A 13,049-nucleotide genomic window follows, 5' to 3' on the forward strand; every position below is an offset into this window, starting at 1 on the left:
TATGGTCTATTTATAAAATCCTGTGAAAAAGAACATATGAAGGACAGTTTGAAGGATGGTTGCTCATGGTAGATTGCCTTGAAGTTAAAAGAAAGGAACGTCCTGTTATGATGTATTATAACTTAGATTATATAATAGGTAGTAGATAGTCCTTGTTGTGCAGTGAATTGAAAATATATTTAGGTTTTATTTTATATTTCAGTGGATATACTTCTTTGAAGAACATCATTCCTATTATTTTAAATTAGAGCTAAAGGGAAATATATCGAATCCAAAATTCAGATAATAATATATGACAGGAAGATATCTGTTTTAATTAATGGAGAGTAAAATTCATTAGGGGCTGTTAAGCACTAGTAAATTTTCAATATAGGGTAAAAAAATGCAAAACTTCATCTCAAGAAAATGGTAAAGACTTGGGCATACGATTCAAAGGAAAAGTTTATCTTTGAATATAACTGAAATATCAACTTAGTGAAGTTGAATCGTTTATTTTCAAGAATATATAATGATTTTCCAGTTGAAATTTAATACTAAATTTTGAAATATGGTTCACTCATTACCTACTTACTGAGAGCCTACATTATACTAAGATATGGAATCAAAGCAAAATCCTTATCAACACACACACACACACACACCAACACACACACACACAAACCACATCCCTCCTACATAATATGTACATATTTATATGCATACTACATGTATACATGTACCTATATAATTACTATATCTACTTACATGTGCCTGTGAGCCTTTTACATACACACACATATATACTTACTACCTAAAATATATATATTTATATATTTTCTGAGACTTAAGGGCAACTCCTAAAATAATGGAAATTAAAACTGAAGACTCAAGCCATTATGAATGGGAAAGTAATTTTATAATTTTAATAACATATGAATAAACATGGAGGTAAAACCCATTATCCAAGATTTAAAAATAAATAAAATAAGCATGATAATGAAAGGTCTATATGATTTTATCAAATGATATTGTCTAAGCCATAGCAGGTTCAATATGCAGATTTCTCCGGAATTGTATCTTAGGTATGTAGAAGCATTCATATTGGAACATGTGCTCAATTTTTAATTAGTACTTTGTCATAATTTTAATTGCATTTCTGCAAGGTTTTTTTTCTGTTATCTCTGAAAGATTCACCTTGCTACGATGATTATTCAATTTTAAAAGCATTTTGTTTTCAAAATGTTGTGAAAGAAAAGGAGCCACAATAAATTATTTAGCCTATTTTAAGATGGCACTGCATAAATATTCTGCTAGACCTTCTCTCTCCTTCCTGGAAACCTCTCTTTGTGAGATGCATTGACTCTTTCAAGACTGCCAAGGTGCTCTTTAGTAAATGGCTTCATAGGGCATCAATTTTTATGGAAACCAGTGCTGATTGCTTTTCTTTATCAGCCATTCTCAAAAGTATTTTTCTCCTCAAAAAAAGATCAGAAAAAATTGAATAAATGAAATGAATGAAATATTTATCTTTCCCTTGGTAAGTTTGATGTGTAGATTTATATACCAAATGTATTTTGTTTTCTGGGTCTTGTTGGTTTAATTAATGCAGGTGCCCTGCAAAAGTACATTTCTCACCATGTGGGGAGAACTTGACTTATAATTGTGTGTGTTATCTAACATTTTTATGACTGATTATCGTTGGATTTATGTACTGGGCAAAGATCAATTTAAAACATGCTGTTATAATGTAGCTTGTTATTAAATGGAATCACTTTTATGTCAGACCTTGTCCTCCAAAATATTTAAAGCACATGCTGTAAAAACTTGATAAACTGTTCACCTGAAAATAAAGTGATCATATTACATACAGATTAGGAAGTACAAGAATGAGGAAAGTGTATAGGATGGGATAAAAAGTCAAGTCAGGAGTCCAGAAGACGGGAGAAAGATAGAAAAAGAAGGATGGTAGGCAGGAAACAGAATATTATGTATATACTGAAAGAATTAAAAAAATTCAACCAAACAATGTATTGTTACTTGTTAATTAGCTAGTCTCTTTCCTAGCTTGTTCTGTATTTGTGACAGTATTTGTTACAATATTAGCATTTTAAAAATTAAATCACTGTTCTTACATATGTAATGTGTAATATTCTTCCTCCCTTACCTCTACTTTACTACCAACTCATTTCTGCCAGCCCAGAAATATTCTTGAAAAACTCCTTCTGAGGATGGAGTAAGGTACACACACACACACACACACACACACACACATTTGCAATTGGCTAAATCAAGTGATTATGCTTTAGGAATTGTAGCATTTAAGGAAAAATTATTGCTTCTTTTAGATTGTGGCCATAGTAATTCCTCTAAAGGAGTAATCAAAAAGCAATGTCAAATGGTTCTGAGGAAGGTTTTCTAATAATTCTTTTATTATTTGTTTACTTTGGGGGAAATGCTTTTATAGATAGTCAACATAACACTGTCATACAGATACATCTGTGTTTTTGGGGCATGATACAGTTTCTGTGACTTCAGCGATAGTGGAAGAATCCTCTCTGGATCAAGTTTAGGGTCATTAAAATATAAAGGTTCCCCAAATGGTTTCAGCATGTGAATTGCCTAAGAATCTAGTTAAATACAGATTCTTGGGCCACTGCTTTTGAGATTTGGATCCATTGTTTCTGGGTTGGGTCCAAGATTAGTTTTTTGATTAGTATTCGAAATAATTCTTTGTGGTTCTTTAAGGAACTCTACTTTAGTAAAACTTAAGTAAGCCTTGCTATAACAAGCCAGAAGGCTGCTTCTCTGGTAATGTCTATTCTGGGTATCAGAAATTTTAGGTAATTATCAGCATCTGTACTCATTTTGGACAACTTTCTATAACCATAACTGAAATGATTCAATAATTTTGAATTTGTGAAGAAAACAAAAATAATTAATTAAAGTGCTGAGGTTAGTTTATTTGGTGAGAGCTATATTCACTGTATATTTAACCTCAGTAAGTGTTAATAACCAAAACAAGTGGATATTGTAATGCATTCCTTTGAATTCAGAAATCAGTAACTGCTTGGACACTAGAATTCCTTTTTTAAATTAGTAAATTTGCTTTTCCCAATAGGTAGTGAAATTATATAGTGCTGTTTGTTTGGTAGTGGTGTTTGTTTGTTTTGTTTTTCTTCAAAGATATAAAATCACTTTCAAAGTCCTTAGAGCTTTTTCTTTGTTTTTGAGCAAAGTACTTAAGTTGGAAGTTAGGAATAGTAGTATTGCGGTGTTATGCCTCCCTAGGAAGGTGACATTGAAAGTGCCCATGCCATATTTTTTATTTTCTTTTACTCCATTACCTGATTGTAATGAACCAAAGTAGGAGATCTTTAGTCTTTACTTGTATTTATTCTTTTTTGAATTCTGCATTAGGATTCGTCAATGGCATACCGACATATTTGGAATTCTAGAAAACAGAAGTACATAAAACTTTGGACAATTCAAAGAGTAGTAGAAATTTGAGGGGCATCTGGGTGGCTCAGTCAGTTAAGCATCCAACTTTGGCTCAGGTCATGATCTCACAGTTTGTGACTTCAAGCCCCACATTGGACTCTCTGCTGTCATCACGGAGCCCACTTCAGATCCTCTGTCTTCCTCTCTCTTTGCCCCTCCACACCCCCCCCCTCCCATCTTTCTTTCTCAAAAATAAATAGAAAGAAATTTGGGTTGGAAGAATCTCACTTGGAAAGCTGAGTAGAAAAAATGATTATTAAGAGGGACTGGGGAAACAAAAGCTCTGATGCTCAAATGTGCTCATTTTAGGAATCACCTGGTAAAGTTGTCAAATATACAGATTCAGGAGGTCTTAGGTGGGTCATGGAATCTATATGTTTAACAATTGCACAGACTATTTTATTACAACTAAAGTTATAAAACTGGTAAACCCTGAAACAGAAATAGTTTTGGATTAGCTTGGTGAGGGCATGTTGGTAAAGGTCATCTCAGTTGAATCTGAGGAGTTGATGACCTGGGCCACCAAATACGGGTGAGTAATAGGTTCTTATTCACAGTGCTTCTATAGTTGCAATAAACTTTTTAAATTAAACATTATTTAGAGTATAATTTATTTACAATAAAATGTACTCATTTTAGGTTTACCTTTGTTTTGTCTCTATGCAGTTATAGTGATGAAATACTTGGTACATAATAATGTTTTGAGGAAGTATTTGTTACTTTTTAAAAATTGAAAATAATTCTCCATTTGTTTTTTTTTTAAAAAACCTCAATAACAGAAAACCTCAGGAAATGCCTTGGGATATCTGTTGATAACTTCTAGTAGTTTGATTATTTTGATAGTATGACTATCTTCAAATCTGATTACTTAGTCATGGTGTAAACAAATTATTTTCCTACCCTTCTTTCAGTGCTGAGTTGAAGTTTCACCTTTGAAGACATTATACTGTATGTACTACTGAAGTTATTCTAGTATTGAAATCATAGGATAGTCCCAGCACTTTTAGCAAAGAACTAAAGAATGCTATAGTGAATGTTTTTATAACTCTCAATCAGAATGTCTTTCATCTTACATTTGTAGAAATTTAGGAGTTTTGTCAATACTACAGAATGCTATGTATATTGCCCTGTTATTTCTTAAAATTATGTAACTCCTGCATTCCACAAGCATTTAGGGTACTCAGGACATGTTTATTGTAGGTGCTGTGAACTAAATAGGTAGTAGAGGGTTGACAGTACTATCAGGTATCATCAAATTCAGATCTTTGCCCAGCAAGCCTATAAAAAAATTAGAACACACTGCTATAACAGGACTGTAATATATGGCTTTATTTCATTTATATTTGCTTAACAAATAAACGTAAGCATGAAATCTCTTTGATCCAAAAAATATTCTTGATCTATGTTTTATCATCAATTATTGCATAAGTTCAATACTTAAGAACATGTATCTAACTCAGTGACTATAAATGCTCCATGGATCTTGAAATGGTTTTCAAATATAAGTTTCTAAATTCTGGATAAAGTTTGGAAGTAAGGCATGTATTTGAGTAATTTACTTTGATTTTAAATAAATTTCTATCGACCATAATGGAGTGGTGTTTATTTTACTTCATAGTCTTACTGAAATCACTTTTTATCTGAATGGAAGATACTCCTTCTATAGTTCATTGCACATATAATTTCTAAGACTTGTTTTCCTACTCTAATCTCCAGTAATACTATTGTATTATGTTTTCCTGTTTATCAATGAGGCTTCAAACTTTTTTATTGTTGTTCGTTGGCTTAGTAATTATGGCTATAGGACACTGCCATATTTTCTCTTTAGTTTCCTCTCATTGTTTAGATGACTTCTCAAAACCTAACTTTGATTTCTGACCAGTGTTTATGTATGTGAAAACATATCTTTTGGACAATAAGAATGAAGTGTAAGGTCACCCCGATAAGATAAACTTTGAGTGTGAGGGAAGTAGGAACAAATGTCATAACCAAAGGGAAAATTTAAGCACAAAATTATTTGATGCCCTAAATATGAGTTCTTCAAGAAACCATTTGTATGAATTATTATACAGCTTCGTGGCCAAAGTGATTGTGAATTGCCAATGTTCTCAAACCAGAATCATTTCTAAAGATTATGTTTATTATACATTTTTTGATGTATTTAATTTGAGGAAAATAAATATTCAAGTTATTTCAAATATCCCAAAAACATGTTGAAATTAAATGCATAGAAAAGGACACATTCTCCTAACCAAAAGTAATATATATCCCCATATATATTACAAAACATGTATATATATAATCAAGCTACTAATTTCCAGTGCATGTTGTGCCATTCATCTTTTATTGTCCTAAAGTTTACATCCCGACCTTCCGGTCTCACAAGAATCCAAGACAAAGTTAAATACTATACATTTTTATTTTCAAATTATTTTGCTAAATAATACTTTTATTTATATTTTTATTTATTTTTAAAAGTTTATTTATTTATTTTGAGAGAGAGAGTGCAAATCAGGAAGGAGCAGAGAGAGAGGGAGAGAGAATCCCAAGCAGGCTTCACAGTGTCAGCGTGGAGCCCAATTCTGGGATTGAATTCACAAAGCATGAGATTGTGACCTGAGCCGAAATCAAGAGTCAGATGCTTAACCTACTGAGCCACCCAGGTGCCCTGAAATAATACTTTTATTTAAAGGGACAGGAAAAGATATATTATAAAAATGAATGATACCATGTTTCAACTTTTACTGCTTTAAGGCAATTGAAGGTTTATATGAAACTCTAAAGTCAACATCCTGTAAAGCCTCAAAGTAGTTAAGACTTTTTTAAGTTATATAATAAAAACTACAAAATTTATGTTGAACAAGGACAATTTAAGAAAATGTATATATGTACTTATCTTTTTATATTGCTATCAAGGAAATTCTGTTTGACAATATACTCTATGATGTTGTGAATAGATTATTAAAATTAATTAGACAACAGATGCAGTGTTTTCTGTCCGTAACAATCTATGTCTCTGATCAAATCATTTGTATCAAGGACACAAAGCCAAGAAATAACAGACAAAAACTTAGTCTTCGATCTGTGGCCCCAAAGCCCGTGATCTGATTTACCATGACACACTATCTTTCATGAAAATAAGATTTATCTTTGCTTTATACTTGAGGTAAACTGAGACAAAGAGAGGTTAAGATACCCACCTAAGATACAAAGCTTCTAATTCTGATTCTAGTTCCTTCTTCTACACCAAGCAACCTACCAAAGTGAATGGCTCATGAAGTTTGGTAGTAATAAGAAGGAGAAGACTCTGGAAACAATACCTGGTGTGTGTGTGGAGGGGAGGGGCGGGGAAGGAGGCTCTCAGCAGATCTAGTTCTCTCAGCAGATCTAGTTTTTTTGTATTTTGTTTTTTTCCCCCAAATTTAGGAATGGTAACACAGGTACATAATACATATTATGCAAACTGTTTTGCTCCTGGCTTTTTTCCATTGGAGGTTCTTTCATACTAGTCACTACCTATCTGCCTTTCTTTTAAATAGTCAGTAAGAGGGAACACCTGTCCATGAAAAATAAAGATGCCACAAGTACACCTATAGTCATCTTCTAAGGATGAATCAGTCCTTAGACATTATAGCTGGTATTTGAAAATTCACAGGCTGATGTAAATGATTACCTTGGAATTTGTGGAGGTGGGTAGGAAGACTTAAATTGTACTGGATATGAAACAATATTTATCTTTTACATGCATCCTTAATTATCTACTTAATTCAAAAACTATTACCTCCCTCCTATATTTCTAGTCTCTATGATTGAGAAAGAGGTGAAATATGCTTTAATTGGCAAAGTACCTCATTGGAAACAGGTCACTATTATAGCATGTGATTCCTGCGTGTACACTCTCACAATCAAGGCAGTATCTTTGTAAATACAAATGACCTGATGAACTCTGAGACTTCACCCAGATAATTCAGATAGTACTAAGGAGTTTATTCATGCCAGCGTTTTGCATGAACACATTATGTACTGCCTAAAATATAAGATAGGCTAAGCTCCAGAGTTATTTATGCTTTAATGCAATGAGCATGGCCTTTGGAGATAAAAACCTTTGGTTCTTTTCACTGATTGTGTACGTTGAACCTTGCCTTCCTCGCCTGTTTCTCTAGAAAACCTGTTCATTTCTTTTGTGTATGTGTGTGTGTGTGTGTGTGTGTGTGGCCAAAATAAAATAATAGAAAAAATAACACAATGTTTTTATGTAAGGGCTTAGTAAATTAGAACTCTCTTTGCTTTTATCTCTCCCACTGGACACTATTTTCATTTCACAATACTAGATGTTTTTACCTTGCTTCAACAATGTGCTATATATAATAACTCACCAAATATATTGTTATAATTTTAAAGTATTTTTTTTTCCTTGAAGTCATTTTTTGTGGAAATCATTTTTAAATGTAAATTTCTTTTTTTCCTTAACAGGAAGATAACTTTATAATGTGACCTGAAATATCCAAAATATTTCAAGTGCTTAATTTTATTTCAGTCAATATATTATTTTCTATAATAAAAAGAAGTATAGAGTTATGTAATACTGCACATCTTCAGTGGTTAAATGGTTGTACTGATTTCTGATTATTTTTATTTTTGTTTTGACTGCTATTATGCGTATGTTGGATGATTTTTAGTCATTTGCCTTCACAGATTGTTTTGGCTGTTTTTCTTAAATATGTTTTGTTATTAGTGGACTTAAAAGAGAAAATATAGGCTCATGACATTTCAAACAATTCACTTAGGCTTGTTGGCATTTACTTGAGTGTTGAAGTTGCAATAATAGAATAGATTTTCTCCAAAGAAACAGCATGCATTCCTCACTTATTGCTCAAAGTGACCAACAAAATTCTCAAAATGTATTTAATCTGATGTAATTGCAAACATATTTTTTGCTTAATGCAGAAAATGCATTTAGATGTTATTTATCACAATAAAACACAAATAGAAAAAGGTATAATTTAAATTTATACCTCCCTACATGCTTTTTTTAATGTTTATTTAGAGAGCAAGAGAGAGCACCAGTTGGGGAGGGTCAGAGAGAGAGAGGGAGAGAGAGAATCCCAAGCAGTCTCCATGCTTAGTGAGGCTTAATCTCATGACTGCGAGATCTTGACCTGAGCCGATTTCAAGAGTCTATCAGGAATGAGGTTCTTAACCGACTGAGCCACCCAGGTGCCCTGCTACATACATATTTTTTTATTGTTTCCTCTCTTGAATTCTTTTGTGTCCTGAGGCTAACCTTGAAACCAAGAACATGACAATTTAAAGAACTGAATATAGTATTTGTTCTGCTGATTTTCTTTGTTGATTTCTATTATCAATTTCCTTGAATTCTTTTTTAATTTTTATTGTCTCTTCTGTTTACTTTAGAATTAATTTCCTCTTCTTTTTCTAGTTTCCTATGGTAGGAGTTTAGATTGTTAAATTTAATTTTTCCTCTTTTCTAATATATGCATTCAGTGCCATAAATTTTCATCTAAGCAATACTTTCACTCCATGCCACAAATTTTGATGTTGTATTTTCATTTTCATTTAGTTGAAATACTTTAAAATTTCTCCTGAGGTTTCTTCATTGCCCTATTTGTTATTTAGAAGTATGTTGTTTAATCTCTAAATGTTTGTAATTTACATTTTTCTGTTACTGATTTCAGGTTTAATTTCATGTGGTTTGAGATCATACATTGTATTTTTTACATTCTTTAAATTTGTACAGGTATGTCTTATGGCCCAGAATGTGGTCTATCACTGCAAGAACCTGTTTGAACTTCTGAAAGTAAAACTCACAAAACATTGTGGGCCCCTATGACTGCTCCCCTGGAATTTTATCTCTCAGACTCACTCACAGTGAATCGCCAGCAACTGTGCACATACAATTTAGGTTTTCCCATCCGGTCCTGGTTTCCAGGCAGGTTCCTGCTCTGGCAGGTTGTGACTCTCTACTTGCCTGCCTTTGTCTCTAGTTTTGGCTGTTGCAGTTTGTCCTGTGACCTCACTTCTCTGATGAATCAAAGAAGAGCAGTTGATTTTTTAGTTTGTTTACTTTCTTTTTTGTTTTGTTTTAACTTGTTGTTAGGATGGATTGATGACTTCCAATCTCCTAATGTGCTGGACTAGAAATTGAATCAGCACATGTATTTTAATACCTAGGAAACCTACTTGAATAAACCCACTTGAATAATAACAAAGAGATACACTCAAAAACACAATAGGCAATTAAAGTAGAATGCAAAAACTGGTAAAATAGTCCAAAAAAAGGCAGAAAAGAGGAAATAAGTAAATGAAGCATTGAGGTAAAAAACAAAACAAATAATAAAATACTATGTATTAATACCTCCAATCAGTATTACATTGCATGTAAAACAAAACAAAAAAAGGTAAAACAGTGAATTGAAATATTGTGTGAAAAGGTTAATAAGTCTGCAAATGAGAAGAAAGAAAGAATATGAATAAGAATGTTAAGAATGGAAGAGAGGATATCGCTATGTATACCAGACGCATTAAAAGAATGCTAAGTGAATGTTATGAGCAACTATATGTATATAAATTAGCTTAAATTAAATGCACCAATTTGACACAAACCTCAAACTATTGAAACTTAGCCAGATGAAATACATAATCTAAAAATTTGTATAGCTACTTAAGATACCGAAATTGTAATTAAAACATTTCTCAAAAAAGAAGTTTATATGCCCATATATTTAAATTGGTGAATTCTCTCAGCCATTTAAAAAATAAGTAACATAGGGGTGCTTGGGTGGCTCAGTCTGTTGAGTGTCCAACTTTGGCTCAGGTCATGATCTGGCAGTTTGTGGATTCGAGCCCCGCATCAGGCTCTATGCTGATAGCTCAGAGCCTGGAGCCTGCCTCAGATTCTGTGTCTCCCTCTCTCTGCCCCTCCCCTACTCACATTCTCTCTCACTCTCTCAAAAATAAATAAACATTTAAAAAAAATTTTGTTCTTATTGTTTTTTTTTATTATATGAAATTTATTGTCAAATTAGTTTCCATACAACACCCAATGCTCATCCCAAAAGATGCCCTCTTCAATGCCCATCACCTACCCTACCCTCCCTCCCACCCCCCATCAACCCTCAGTTTGTTCTCAGTTTTTAAGAGTCTCTTATGCTTTGGCTGTCTCTCCCACTCTAACCTCTTTTTTTTCTTTTTCTTTCCTTCCCCTCCCCCATGGGTTTCTGTTAAGTTTCTCAGGATCCACATAAGAGTGAAAACATATGGTGTCTGTCTTTCTCTGTATGGCTTATTTCACTTAGCATCACACTCTCCAGTTCCATCCACGTTGCTACAAAGGGCCATATTTCATTCTTTCTCATTGCCACGTAGTACTCCATTGTGTATATAAACCACGATTTCTTTATCCATTCATCAGTTGATGGATATTTAGGTTCTTTCCATAATTTGGCTATTGTTGAGAGTGCTGCTATAAACATTGGGGTACAAGTGCCCCTATGCATCAGCACTCCTGTATCCCTTGGGTAAATTCCTAGCAGTGCTACTGCTGGGTCATAGGGTAGGTCTATTTTTAAAAAAATTTAAATAAAATATAAGTAGCATTAATTCTATACACTATAGTATACTTACCAAATATTTTTTTTATTAAGCCAGCATAATTCTAATACTAAAACCAGAAAAATAAGAAAAACAAACTGCAGAGTAGTATCTATCCTGCACAGAGGCAAAAATCCTCAGCAGAATGTTGGCAAGTTGAATTTAGCAACACATTAAAAACAAAACAAAACTCAAAGACTAAGTTGAAGTGGGGGTTTATCCCAGTATGTAAGAATATGCTATATTCAAAAATCAGTAATTCATGACATTATATCAATGGTTTTTTTGACAACATTCAGCATGCATTCATGACAGGAATGCTCAACAAACTTGGAATAAAAAGAAATTTCCCTAATCAGATAAGGGACATATATTTAAAAATCTACAGCTATCATCATTCTTAATGTTGAAAGATTGAATGTTTTTCCTTTAATAACAGGGAAAAAGTAAAGATATGCACTCTCATCATTTCTATTCGACATTGTTTTGGAAGTTTTAGCCAGTATAATAAGATAAGAAAAAGGAATAAAAGTCACACACATTGGAAAGGAAGAAATATAACTACCCTATTCATAGATGATATTGTCTACCTCGAAAATCCCAAGGAATCTTGACAGTTTTATGTGTAAACCTGGCTGGGCTATAATACACAGTCATTAAATCAACACTAAGGTGTTGCACTGAAGATATTTAGTAAATGTGAATAACATCTACAATCAATTGACTTTATAAAGATTATTCTTTATAATGTGGATGACCTCAGTCAATCAGTTGGAAACCCTTAAAAACCAAACTGAGGTTTCCCTGAGGACAAGGAAATTCTGCCTAAACTCCCACCTGAGAATTTCCAACCTACTGGCTTGCCGTACAAATTTTGGACTTGCCAAATTAAAAAATTGTGAAAGTCAGTTCCTCAAAATCCATCCATACATATGTACATATATACATGCACACACATATATATAAACACACACAAACGTATATACATATATATGTAATTTTTTTCTGTTTATCTGAAAACCTTGATACAGAATCTAAAAAAAAAACTAGAATGAATGAATTCAACAAAGAGTGTACAAGGTCAACACATAAGAATCAATCATATTTCTATGTACTAATAATGAACACTTGGAAACAAAAATTTTAAATTCAGTACTACTTACAGCAACTCAAAAAAATGAAATGTTAAGGTACAAATTTAATAAAACATGTAAAGCATCTGTATTCAGAAAATGCACAGTAGTGACGAAGGAAATCAAATATTTAGAAGACCTAAATATCTGGAGAGACCTATCATTTCATGAATTGGGAGACTCACCATAATAAATATCTCAAATCTCCTCAAATATATGGATACAATGCAATTCCAATTAATATTGCAGAAATATTTTTATTGATATAAACAAGCTAATTTTAAATTTTATATGGATAGTCAAAGAAAAATCACTCATGGGAGTGCAAAATGGTATAGCCACTGAAACAGTTTGGCAATTTCTTATAAATTGATACATACACTTGCTACATAATTCAGTAATTCTACTCCTGAATATTTACCCTGAACAAATTAAAATTTGTATTTACTCAATAAATTTGTTCTTCATCAGCTATATGGATAAGCAAGCTATGATACATTGACACAATGGAATACTATTCATTAATAAAAATGAACACAGCATTAATATAAACAATTTGGATGAATCTCAAAGACATTATGCTGAGTGAAAGAAGACAGTATTAAAAGGATACACAGTGTATGATTCCATTTATAAGACTTTCATGAAAATTCCAAGCTATGGAAATGGGGAAGAGTAGAATTGTTTAGGGATGGGGGAAGGTTCGACTACATAGGGGCAGCAAAAAGGAGTGTTGGTGATTTTTTTAATTGTCCGTTACCCTGGTTGTGGTTGTGGCTATATGAATCAACACATATGTTAAAACTCATAAAAGTGAGGCACCTGGGT

The sequence above is a fragment of the Panthera tigris genome, chromosome C2 (genome assembly GCF_018350195.1).
Source record: "Panthera tigris isolate Pti1 chromosome C2, P.tigris_Pti1_mat1.1, whole genome shotgun sequence".
Classification (NCBI taxonomy): domain Eukaryota; kingdom Metazoa; phylum Chordata; class Mammalia; order Carnivora; family Felidae; genus Panthera; species Panthera tigris.